Here is a 12625-nt window from a genome sequence, read left to right as displayed (position 1 = left end):
ATTCTGAGCTGATTTACAACACCGTGTTCATTGAAACAAGGTGGTTTGATTTATATTTTAGTTTGAAATGTTATAAACATTTTTTAGCCTCATTTATGCGAGCATGGTTACAGTTGTGCATGTTCTCTATCAAGACTTTAGTGCAAATTGCTGTTTATTTGTTTGCACACAGAAAAGCAAAAGATCAAGTAGTTTTTGGACAAGAGATATTTTGAGCAGCTGAGAGATCTGATTTACTGATCAGCAGCTTGTGATCAGAAGCTGAACACTTCTTGTCATAGCATTCGTTGACAAAATAAAAATCTGTACATTACAGGGTTACACGTCTTCCACCTGAGTTCACAGCCTCTGCACATACATCAAATATACTGTATATATATATATATTATACTGCACACCTCTAGTTCCTTGCTCTGTCTCTAGTTGTTTTATACAAAACCTCCTCACATACATCATGCATTCTTAATCCAGTCGTGTTCTGCCATTCTGCACTCACATCCTCCTCCCACACTGGTGCACAGATAGCGAGGTGAGACCAACTATGTCTTAGTGGAGTAATTAGTGGGTCAGACTGAGTGCAATTAGGTGAACTGGGGAGAGCCCGAGATCCTTGTCCCAAACAAATCAATGTAGACACAAACTACAAGATGAGACTCGTAATTGACTGCGCCCTCTTCCCTTTTCTCATTTTCTAGTTTGTTCATGTTCACTTGCTGTTTCTCTCACGTTCAACACAACTTCCTCTCACACTCTACCCCAGAACTTCTTCACAATAATCTGTGTCTTTGCTGTTTGCCTCAGCATGCTCGCATTGATTTCTTTTGATAGTTAATGGACCTGCTACTGGTGCAGAAAACTACAAAGTAAATGAACATAAGAAACTGTATTTTCAAAGGCTGTTCCTTACTTCCTTGCCTAAATGTATAATCTTAATGTCTGTGTTTGCTTAATGTTTATAGGTTTTTACAACTACTTTTACAGAAAATCCAAACCTTTCACACGATTTCTGAATCTTTTCACTCAAGGAGCAAAACCACACACCACGTCTGTAAAATTATAAACTAATTTGCAGCTTCCCGATCAATAAAACTCCTTTTGCAAATCACTACACACAATTCTCTACACAAGACAGTGACTTGCTCACCTTTTCCATACACAGTCAATCAAAATTCTACATTTACTCACCAGTGTCTCAGGCCCATTTCTTACTGATGGAAACACTTCAGTAGTTGATTAAGACAGAGTTTTAGCACTGTCAAAAGGCCACAGATGAGCTCCCCTGTTTTGGAGGACAGTGGAAGTCAACGGTGAAAAAAGAGCTAGAGATCAAGAAATGAGAGGAGGAAGAGCATTGATGAGGAGGAGCATGACAGTTGACATGAGATCAGGGGATGGAGCATTGTTGTACACTTTACCATTGTTATTTATGTGGATAGTATAGTGTCATATTCCCCATATGACAATGTGTGCAGCCATTAGCCAGTAAGTACTCCTCCATCACCATGCCAACCCTGTCCCCTACAACACATTTCATAGAGGATGCCTAATGTTAAGAGATGTAATGAGGTTGCTGGCTCTGTTGCCCAGTCTGGCAAGTTTGTATTTAGCCTTACATTTCCTTTTGTCTTTTTGTGCCGGTGTTTCCACTAATTAGCAAGTTGTATTTATATATTTTGACAGAAAACCATTTATCTTACATAATTGTTTTTTTTTTTCTGCTGGGTATTGTATGTGAAGTGTTACTGATAAAACTTTGAATTCAGCAGCAAACTTCTGGTAATAAAAGTGCAAAGGCTCAGAGCGTTTTCTTTTGCTTGAGGTAGTCTATCCAGGGTGTTTCATATTTTCTAAATGCTTGCTTTCGAGCATGACCATGAATTCTCTTTAAGTCATTTAATTTAGTCTGTATCTAAATATTTCAGATTGGTTTCATTCAGAAAGGAAAGAAATGTCTTATGTAATTGCAGCTCAAGGACAATTTCTTTCTTCTAATTGAATGGTAGTCTCTAAACTCACCATATCATCCAGTTATTATTACACAAGAAAATTAAAAGAAAACAGCCATTATAGGGGTGCTTTATTTTCTATTTGTCAGTACTTCTGATCTGCTGACATTTGAACGGTCTGAATGGCCCTGCTCTTGTTGAGTGATTAGAGGCATGAGACTCCCTCTATGTGACCTTTTGTAGTTGTCAGTTATAGTACAGAGAAAATTACAGCAATGGTTGTCTGCCCATTACAGCAGAGAGAAAGAGACAGAGGGTAGGGAAATGGGCAGAAGGATGGACAGGTTACTGGAGGAAGAATAACGGGAGGATAGAGGGAGAGACAGAGAGCAAAAAAGAGGTGAATGTGTCCTCTTCAGTGGGTAGGAGTACATAAACCTCTGTAATCAATGATCAAAGACTACACTAACACAGTGCCACGAGTCTCCAGAGGGGATATTGTTCCTCCTCATCTTTTTTCCCCTCCTTCCTTCTTTTCTTACCATCTTTCTTTCCTTACATTTCTGTTCTCCCTTCTCATCTTCATTCATTGTGTGTTATCAGAACAGCCTCAGCCCCACAGTGTCCTATTTGGCCATATATCAGTGTGATAAGAGACCGGTATATAATGCTACATCCAGCTTTTCCAATTCCCCATTGTTTTGGCCTCCAGCTAAATGTGCACAGATGGGTGGACATACACACACATTAAATAAACTAAATATCTGTGAAGAACCACCAACATGCCAAGCTTGCTCAGGAGTAAACCTCGGTTTATTCCACATGTCGTGCATCACATTCATTCACACACACGCATACAATACATCTTAATCCTTAAATAACACTGTGAGAAAGTAAACGCATTTCGTTTTATTTCTTTTGCTTTTTTCTATTATTAATATCTTCTCTTCCATATTGTATAATCCTATTCATGGAAGTTATATGTCGCTGTATACCCACAAACAAAAGCAGGTTCACAGATTGTTTCAGAGCAGTGGCATCCAGCCGTCTGAGGTGACCAAACACAGTGGGTGGATACAGTAATGTCTGCTGTCTGACCATCCTTTAAATTACAGTACCAATGCTAATGCTGATACTCTGGCAAACAGGGAACTGGATGCCTCTGAGTTATAGCCATCTTGACTAAAGCCTTGTCCCGGGCTCAAGATGGATCAGACCTCTGGCAACATCAATAAGGTGGCAGGCAGCCCTCAACCAAATTAGAGTGTTAAATTTGGAGGAGAAGAGCCAGTAGGTTGAAGTGTGTGTGTGTGTGTGTGTGTGTGTGTGTGTGTGTGTGTGTGTGTGTGTGTGTGTGTGTGTGTTTGTGCTGTGGAGAGGAAGAGAAAGAGATAAATGGAGACAGGGACAGGCTGGGGTGGCATATTATTAGGATGGGTCTGTGGATAGATGTTCGGTTTGTCTGCTGGCTGTTGGAGTCCTTGGATATGCTGTCTGGAGCAGCATGAGGGCACATTCTTGATGCTGCATCTAGAACTCTATTGATTTTTCTGCCTCTGACTCCTTGTGTCTCCCTTTTTTCTCTATCCTTTCTCTCCTCTCAGTCTCTTCCTTAGAAGCCTCATTTCCATCTCCCTCGGTCCCCGTCTGCCTCACTTTATGCCTTTTATTACTCCTCTGGTCATTGTTATGACTCTCCCTGGCATAATGTTTTGATAGCCTCTTGAACTTCGATGTGGAATGACACAAGACAGTCACTTAAAGACTAAAAAAATAAATAAAAAGAGTCACCAACTTTTAAATAAATCACTGCCTAATCAGTCATCTTCCTATCCGTTTCTTGTTTCCAACTTTCTCTTAATCTTTCTTTTCATGGTGTAATTCCACCATTTTTTCCATATCAAACACTGCTGAATCTAATCCTGTGCTATTGGCTGCTGCTTATTAAATGAATGGGATTTGTTAAAGAACAGCCTTGAGGGACGCAGGGCTCCATCATGGTGTGGGTTGAACTGGCATTACACACCGCTGTGTGCCGACTGAGTAAAGGCTCTTTGTATGCAGTTAACAAGGAGAATAATGAAGAAACCCAAAGTGTTGAAAATGAACTTAAGTATACTGTTGTGAGAAATCATTGGCACTTTTGTGTTTATCACTGATTGTTGATAATAATTATGAATAAGAGTTTGCTTTAAGACTTGCAATACTGTCTATAAACACCCATCTCTACTCCTGGATGAAACAGTGGTGCCCTTCTTAGTGTGATGATCACTCACTCTGGTCACTGGTCACTCACTCTCAACAGGTCAGGACAGACACAGAGAGAAGAACTATGCTCAAACAGTGAAATGAGCCTACTGTAATGTACATTTCGTCATTGGCCCTTGTGTAAAGGACAAGAGTTTAACGATGTCAGTTCATCTTACTGCAGGGTCAAACGTAGCTAGGCTTTCTCTTGTGATGTCACTCTGCTTGATCCCAACATTATTGGCGCCAGCATGGATGACAAGTTTGCTAAAAGCTAACAGTGATGTGTGCCTGCTCCCTGGTTCTCCCTAAGTGATGCCAGCATTGTGTGCATGTCCATGGAAGAGAAAAAGGATAAACTCTGCTTGATTTGCTGAGAAGGGCTGCTAGTGCTACCACTAACAGGGTTGCTATGAAGTGATGTTGTAAAGCTTCCTCAAGAGTCTATAACATTTAAATAACTCATAAATATGCCTATACAGAGGAGACACTCCATGTGTGTAAGTGTAAAAGCTTCAGATACTGTATAATCTATCGTTGGGCCAAGTTGAGTGCTGTGCCTGCAAAAGGTCATTGAACATTAAAACGAGCAGAGATATGAAAGGCACATATTTGCTGTTTTGCAAAGTGTGGTTAGCTTTAAACTGTGAAAGCAAAACCTACAGAGACAAAATAATTAAGTGAAGGACTTTTCTGTACAGCAGGCAAAAAAACTGAATATCAGTTTGAGTGTTCACTGACATTTTGGCAAATGGAAAATGTTGATTTATACATGTAAAAGTCAATGAAACAAACAGCTATGTTTGTAAAGCTAATGTACCTTAACAATTTGAGTTTAATATTCTGCAGTGAGCCTGAAAAAAACAAAAACGAAAGCTGTCTCAAACTGTCGTTTTTATAGCAGCATAAAAATGCTTTATTATCTTTGCTGCCACAACAATATCTGGTGATTTTTCAGCCTCTAGGAACCCTATCACAGGCAGCTGTATTTTTAATGTCTAAACTCAGAGCTCCCATTATGGCAGATGAATGACTGAATCTCCTGACTGAATCTCTTGAGGTCCGCAGCAGAATTGGAAAACAAGTTTTTTGTTGTTGTTTTTATGAATATTTCTCCACAGTTCTCTGAAGATCAGTTGGGAAGCAGACCAAAGTGTTACGTTAACTTCACTAACACAGTAACAATAGATGTTAAGCTCCAGTTTTCTGTTTCCCTGGGCACAACATATGCTTTTTAATCATGTATTTGTTTTGTAGTAGACTGCCTTATGTTCCCATATTCATAAAATGTTGTTGTGAGAAAATTTGTGGTTTTTCAGTCACATTTAACTTTCCATAACCTTGCATTTTTGTATTGGAAGATTGGAAGCAATAATGACTGCAATTCCAGCCCAATATGGTGAACATTTATTCCTCTTAAAATTTTGGATAAAGTAAAACAAACTAAGTCAGTGAGGAATAATACCTAGTAAAACATTCAGCCACACAGCTGCAGATGAAAACATCAATAGGTTGTTCCAGTAATTTCTTCTGATTTTATTGTAGTCTTTCTCATTTAGCCACCTCTATAAACCACATAAGAGAAGAGCTCTACTGAGCCATGCCATTAAAAGCAGAGACAGTGATTCACTGAGAGGAATTGCTTCTTTTTATATTTCTTTCCCAATGAATCCCCATTTGTGGGTTTTTATTGTCAGCTACAGCCCTAGGGCCCCGGAGGGTACATAGAGTTTCATAAAGTGACGAACAACATCACCTCTGTGTGCCACCAATTGGAAGATGATGGGAGGGATGGATGGAGACAGAAAGCTTGGCAGGGTGCTGTCAGATGGAATATGATCCTCTGTGTGGAGTCATTGTGTGGCTGAAACTAACCTGGTGGGGTTATTAGGGTAACTGTTACAATGGTGCATTCACGCATCATCAGATTACACATCAGGAATCTGCTGAAAGAATATTTCACTTCTTCATTTGTATTGAGCAGGTGTGTTATCATATAGACCAAAGAAGGGAGAAAACATAGTACACAGCCATGTTCTTTTTGGATCAAATTCTTTCTTTTTTTTACCTGGATATATGGTCTGGATATAGATTTATTATGACGTGAAACTGCTCAACAGACAGTGGAAACGTGTGCATTTATAATGCCTGTAGTTCAGCCAACAAGATTTGAATAACAGCATCCCTGAAATGTTAATATGCTATTTTCATTCTCCATTTGCGGTCATACACACATATCCATCAGCAACTCAGCCAGTCACACATGCAGGCACACGCCATCGAAAATGGAGCCGTCTGTCATCAAGGTTAACAGTGAAATGTATGATTTTAAATGAGGTATTTTCTAGCTTCAGAGGAGTGGCAGCGGAGAGGATGAGTGCACCCAGCTGGGGGTTTTTAAGCTGCCAGATTGCCTGACTGACTTCACTCTCTCTCGCAGTGGCAGGGGTGTTTGGCTCCCAGCGTCAGTCACAACGCATCATGCAGCAGCAAGCCCGCAGCGAGTGGAAGGGTTGAGGGGTCTCTTCATGTAGGGCATGTCAGACACACCCACAGATCTGTCCCAGCAGGGGTGACTCATAGATGGGTAAAAAGTCCCAAGGGCAAGAAGGCTTGAAAATGGGTAGGGGTGGTGAATATGCAGGTGTGAATTACAGAAATTGGTGATCTATTAAAGAAAAAGGATATGTTTGCGATTTGGGATGTTTGGCTTAGAGGAATTTTGTGAAGCAAAGCTCTTTTCAGAGTATTCTTGTGGCAGGGGCATTGTGAGGTCATGTAAAGTTGTTCTTTGTTCAGTTTTAAACAGGTCTCCAGGCACACCCACAGCTTGCTTCTCCTAATAGCACTGCTCTGCTGTCAGAACAACTTTTTGATAGTAACCACAGTGGAATATGAACATGCAGGCAAGGCAGTGTGACATCTTTAATCTCCAACGTGTGTGTGTGTGTGTGTGTGTGTGTGTGTGTGTGTGTGTGTGTGTGTGTGTGTGTGTGTGTGTGTGTGTGTGTGTGTGTCATTCTTTAGGATTGTTTTATATGAGCTTTATATTATTCACGTGTGCAAATTCATGGAATGCACACTTAGGCACATTTGTTTGCATCATATGTGTAAGAGGTTAGGCAGAAACAGAATATAAAAAGGAGGGTTTGGTGAATTAATTCCTAGCTAACCACATCCCTTTGAAGCAGACATGCCAATCACAATGAGACATGATGAAAATAGTCTCTCCAAATGGAGAGAAGAATCAAATTAGCTTCCCCAAGTTGGGAAGTAGTGGTGTAAGTAAGTACAGACTGACAGGACACAAATAATCTGTGCTACAAATGGACTGCCAGCAGCAGATGATGTCCCTAAATAAAATGAATTTATTTGTCTAGGTACCAGAATTCTGGGTTGTTTAAAATTGTGGTGCATGGTTTTAAATAGAGACACATAATAATTATTCTGTGCCAATACTGCTTAATTATACATTATACAAATTCTAAGTGCCATTCTGCACCCCAAAATACAAAATGCCAAGTAAAAAAGCTTGGATAAAAGACGGTTCTACAGTCCAGATTTAAAAGCATAATGAACTAGCAATCACAATAAACACAATAGGTCAATATACAATTAGGCCTGGCACTTTGAGGCAGAAACACTGTTGCCTAAATTACACTGTTGTCAACTAAAGGGGGACTAAATGGGCTTTCATACAAGCTCAGAAAAGAAGGAAATACACCACTTGTTTTTTAGCACTTCATCTAAATCTGTAAAATGTCTGGAGAGTACAGTGTCTGATCAGTGCAGAAATGCTTTATGTTCTTTTCTGAGAAATATTACACAATGCTGCACATTTTTATTGTCTATTTTACATACTGTAGGTTGTCACATTGTAACACTTTATCAGAGAAATGATGCACGGACTCTAGCCAACATCTCTGCTTACACTACTTAAATTACACGTAACTCTTACTTGCTGCACCTCACCACCCACTTTTTCCACTACTAGTCCACAGAGCACAGAAATGCCAACGTAACTGTTGGACTGTAAAAATGAAAATATCTACTTGTCTCAATGGGCTTCTTATTTGTCTTAATTTGAAGGCTATTAATAATATATACATGCGTGTTTATTGCTCCGTGGCATCACTATTTTTTGCAGTAATCAAACAAGTCACAGTATGAATAATGCGTGCCAGTCGTTGTCCCACACCCTTCTTTTCTACTCTTTTTTTCTTGTGCGTCTATAAAATATTGTTGGATAATTTTTAAAAAGGGGAATGTGGTTGAGTCAGTATTCTCATTTCATAAAGCCCTGAAAATAAGAGCAAAGACACATTGACGGAAAGAGGGAAAAAAACCCAAAGTGGATAGAATGTGTTTGTGATGATAAGCCAGGATGGATTATTTTCCTTCCACTCTGACAGCCCAGATAATGCAATTTATTTAGGCCGAATGGAGACGCCACAAGTGCCGCTCTTGTAACAATAGATCCTCAATTTCTTCGTCAGTCTCGCCGTGCAGGGCTGCTGAATTGGGTTGTATTGAATTGCTGGCATGTTACTCCTGCCTGGTCCTCTCCAGGCTGATTCGGTGTGACGCTCAGTCCACGAGGTACTCGCTAAGAGCGCATCCGCTGCTTTCTGCTGTCTCAGTCGTCTGGCACTGTAGCTAATTGCAAATGTCATGCTTTTTCACAGTTTGCGTGTGTGCATGCATTTCTTTGTGTGGTAGCTTGTGCAGAGAGGAGGAAAACATTTTATGCCGTTGAAATAAGGTTAAGTTAAAGATTAAAGTTTGTATTTACAATAATGAGGATTCTGCATTGATATAAAATGAGACAGTCTTGTAATTGATTTGTGGGGGTATATATTAACCTATAAAAGTTATTACTGTTTTATCATTGTGTCCCCACAGGTCTGTTGTTTTTATGTCACATATATCTGTGGGATTGATTTGCACGTTGAAGATAATAGCATTATATGAATAAACTATAACTTGGAACAGTTTACTACATTGGCCATATAGTCCAAGTCATTTGAGTAATCAAGTGTTGATTGCTTGCGTTCTCAATAATGACTAATACATAATTTTACTGAATTACATGTGGAATGTTTCAGCACAGACTGCAACACTCGTCCAGTGTTGTTGTTTGTTGTTCTTCACCTTCACCCTGGACGCACATATGTAGCCAGATACAGGGCACCACATGTGGTCAGACAGACAGAAATAGCTTCTTCCTACCCTGCAGTGCTCATCAATCCTAGTTTGTCAGAGGTTGCTATATTCACGCTCAGTACAGTAATCACATTGCTACACCTGCTCTATCTACAGACCGTCACTCTATGATGTGAGCACCTTCTTAAAGGGTGTGCACTGGCATGTGCAGCCTTTCATGATGGGTTCAAACTCTGTCTCAGCATGCCTTTACACTCCTATTCTTTACCAAAGCTGTATTTTTATTGCGTGATCCTATTAATTCACAGTGATGTAGGTTTGTAACCTCTGTCTATCTTCAATTAGTCACTATTAGATTATTAAAATAATCTAAGACTGAATTAGGGTCTGCATCTTTGTGCTAGAGAAAAGTCTTATCTATATTTCAGCATGAGTTTTCTGTTTCCCTCAGTATGTATTCAGCTTGCTGTACAAGTAACTGTAGCTCATCTGCAGTGACTGACTTGTCTGTCTAGAGACATGTTGATACACGGATCATGTTCCTACGTGTTAGTCTGTCGGCCTTTGTCCTTCTTGTCAGAAATGAGATGGAAACTTGGAGTCATGCAGGTGATATTGATAATTCAGCAGACTTTGGCCAAACCCTCGTAGCATTTCTCTTTAGCTGTTTGTATTTTAATTGAATTTAGACATAAGTGTAATTATTTACTATTGTCTTGTGCAGTTTCATTTTTATACGAATTTTAGTTTTCTTCAGATGTGGGCACTGTGTTGTTGATCTGGGTTATAGGGGCTATAAACCACTGGCAGAGCCACTTTAACAGATACATTAACTTTTGCATATATTTTGCTGTGTATAATCACTAAATGCACAAAACACATGTTCACTGTAGCCATCATGCAAGGGACAATATGAATATTTTATCATACAGACTCATCAAATCCAATACAGTGACGTCGGCAAAGAGTGCATTTAGCCCATACTTTGCAATTCAGTGCAGCCATCCTTATGGTTCTAACTGTTCTGTGTGCCTCACTACCTTTTAGGGATGTACTGTCGCATTAAATTTTAACCGGGCAGCTCTTGCTGGGCCCCGGCGATGGCTTATCACGCTCATAGAGGGGGAACACTTCAACAGGCCGAGGCATGATCTCTGTCTCAGCAAAGCTATTACAAGGTTCAGCGATTCTAAGCACAGCAATGCACTGGGTGATAAGCAGGTGTATATACAGTAAATGTAAGTGCGTGTTTGTGCAGTTTTGCCGTTTGTGTGTTGCGCGTTCATTCATGCGGAGTTTAGTGTTTCTGTCAGCACAACCTTTTCTACAGGCTTCTATTCAGTTGAATTTGCTAACCACTCAGCTTCAGACTTAGAGACATTTCCCCTATCACAATCCTCTTTTATGCTCCATTCTAAATCCTGGGTTTGAGTAACAGGGACCCAGCTCCCTGAATATGCCACAACGTTAAAATAATTTCTCAACTGAGAAGATGACCCCAAATAGCAGGAAATGTCACACGGACGATCATATTTCAAGCAGTATAAAGATGTTGCAGTATCAGCTCATTGTCAGGAAACAAGACTTTAGCTTATCTGTTTTGTGAATATGTTTCTTATCACAAACCTCAGCCCTAAAAATATATCCCAATAAGCCCTAACTTTATATCTGCCCACTGTATCTCCCTTTCTCCCCATTGTATGTTTGTCATTTCAGTGTCTTCACCCCACTCTTTTTGGCTTTTTCTTTTTCTTTCTGTCTTTCACACAGAATGAGAAAGAGGCACTGTAGGGATAGAAAAGGCAACCTATTTTAGGACCAGTGTGTAATTAATCATAAGCTAGCAGCAAGCATTAAGAGGGGGGGAAATGTATGATAGCTCCCTCTGTGACTTTCTGTCCCTTCCTAGCTGACATTTTCTCTGTTTTTCTCTATACTAAATTTTAATTTGTGTCTCCTTCTTCCATCCAGGTCCAGTGGATATGTTGTGGTTCTTTTCCTCTCTATCTCTCACTCTCTATTGCTCACTCTCTGCTTTGTACCTATTATTCATTTGAATATAACATTTTTGTTATTTAAAAACTGTAAAAGAAAACTGTAAAATTTCATCATACACGAACAGGTTGAGAAAGACCAAGAGGAACCTCAACCACAGAGTGAAGGAAGTAAGAATGGGTTTGTCCAAACCACACAAGCTTATCTGTGAAGCACAGTGGAAAAAGTGTCATTTCTTGGGCTGCGTGGCTGCTTCTGGAATAGGCTCACCAATCTTTATTGATGATATAACTTATTTTAGTCACAGGAGAAGGAATTCAGATGTGTACATTTTGTTTACCTTTATCTGAGAAATACACCAGAACTAATTAAAAGGAGCTTGAATTGAATTGAAAGCAGGTGAAATGCATGGAATGGCATGGAATGGCTGTAGCTCAGTTGGTAAGACAGTTGACCATGGACCACAGGTCCACAGGAACCACCTCAGTGGTTCAATCCCCGCCCCCGGCTACAAGTCGAAGTGTCCTTGGTTGCTCCCGGTGGGTCAGAGTAGCACCTTGCATTGCAGCCACCGCCATTGGTGTGTGAGTGTGAGTGTGTGTGAATGGGAATCAACATTGTAAAGCGCTTTGAATAAAAGTGCTACATAAGTGACTATTTACCATTTATTTATCATGTTCAAATGAACATGCATCACATGCTTCACTGCCCCTTCACTGATGTTTAAATTGGCTCTTTTGGTTCTAGTTTCGGTAGTATGTTTAAAAAAATGTCACCAAACTTCCCTCTGATTTTCCTCTCTACTTCTAGCTGAAAAATGTCCTTCAGGCGACATCACTTGGAGGAACCTTCAGTTCAGATTATGTAATCTCATTGCTGTGGTTGCTTGTTGTTGTTGAGGTTGTAATCATGGTCAAACTGCTTTTCCAGAGCTCGTCCAGGTGAAATCAGCTGAACTCCTATTGATGAAAAACTCCTCCGGGTGATGTCATCTGGAGTTTTTCAGCTAGAAGCAGAGAAGGTGGAAGTCAGAGGGAATTTGAAAAGCATTAATGTACATTTACACCCTAAAATAAAGCCATAGAAAGCAAGTTGAAAACTTAAAGTTGCCCTTTAAGTTTTATTCGCTTTATTTTACTGTTGTTTGGGGAATAATGCCCTGCAGAGCAGACTTATATGTGTTGTTTAAAGAGAAATTGATAAATAAAATATAGAAATAAGAAAATATAATGATTGATAAATTTATATATTTTTTGTAAATTAATTGTTATACT

At 39.7% G+C, this 12625-nt stretch overlaps 1 protein-coding gene across 2 annotated transcripts in view; it reads left to right on the top strand.

Annotated features, from left to right (window-relative positions):
- The window catches only part of ncanb (neurocan b), a 136923-nt gene that overhangs the window by 61561 nt on the left and 62737 nt on the right, over nt 1-12625 (top strand). The window lies entirely within an intron of this gene.

This window comes from Channa argus, chromosome 8 (genome assembly GCF_033026475.1).
Source record: "Channa argus isolate prfri chromosome 8, Channa argus male v1.0, whole genome shotgun sequence".
NCBI lineage: Eukaryota > Metazoa > Chordata > Actinopteri > Anabantiformes > Channidae > Channa > Channa argus.
The sequence above is the reverse complement of the archived record's forward strand: the minus strand, read 5'-3'. Positions and strand labels throughout refer to the sequence as shown.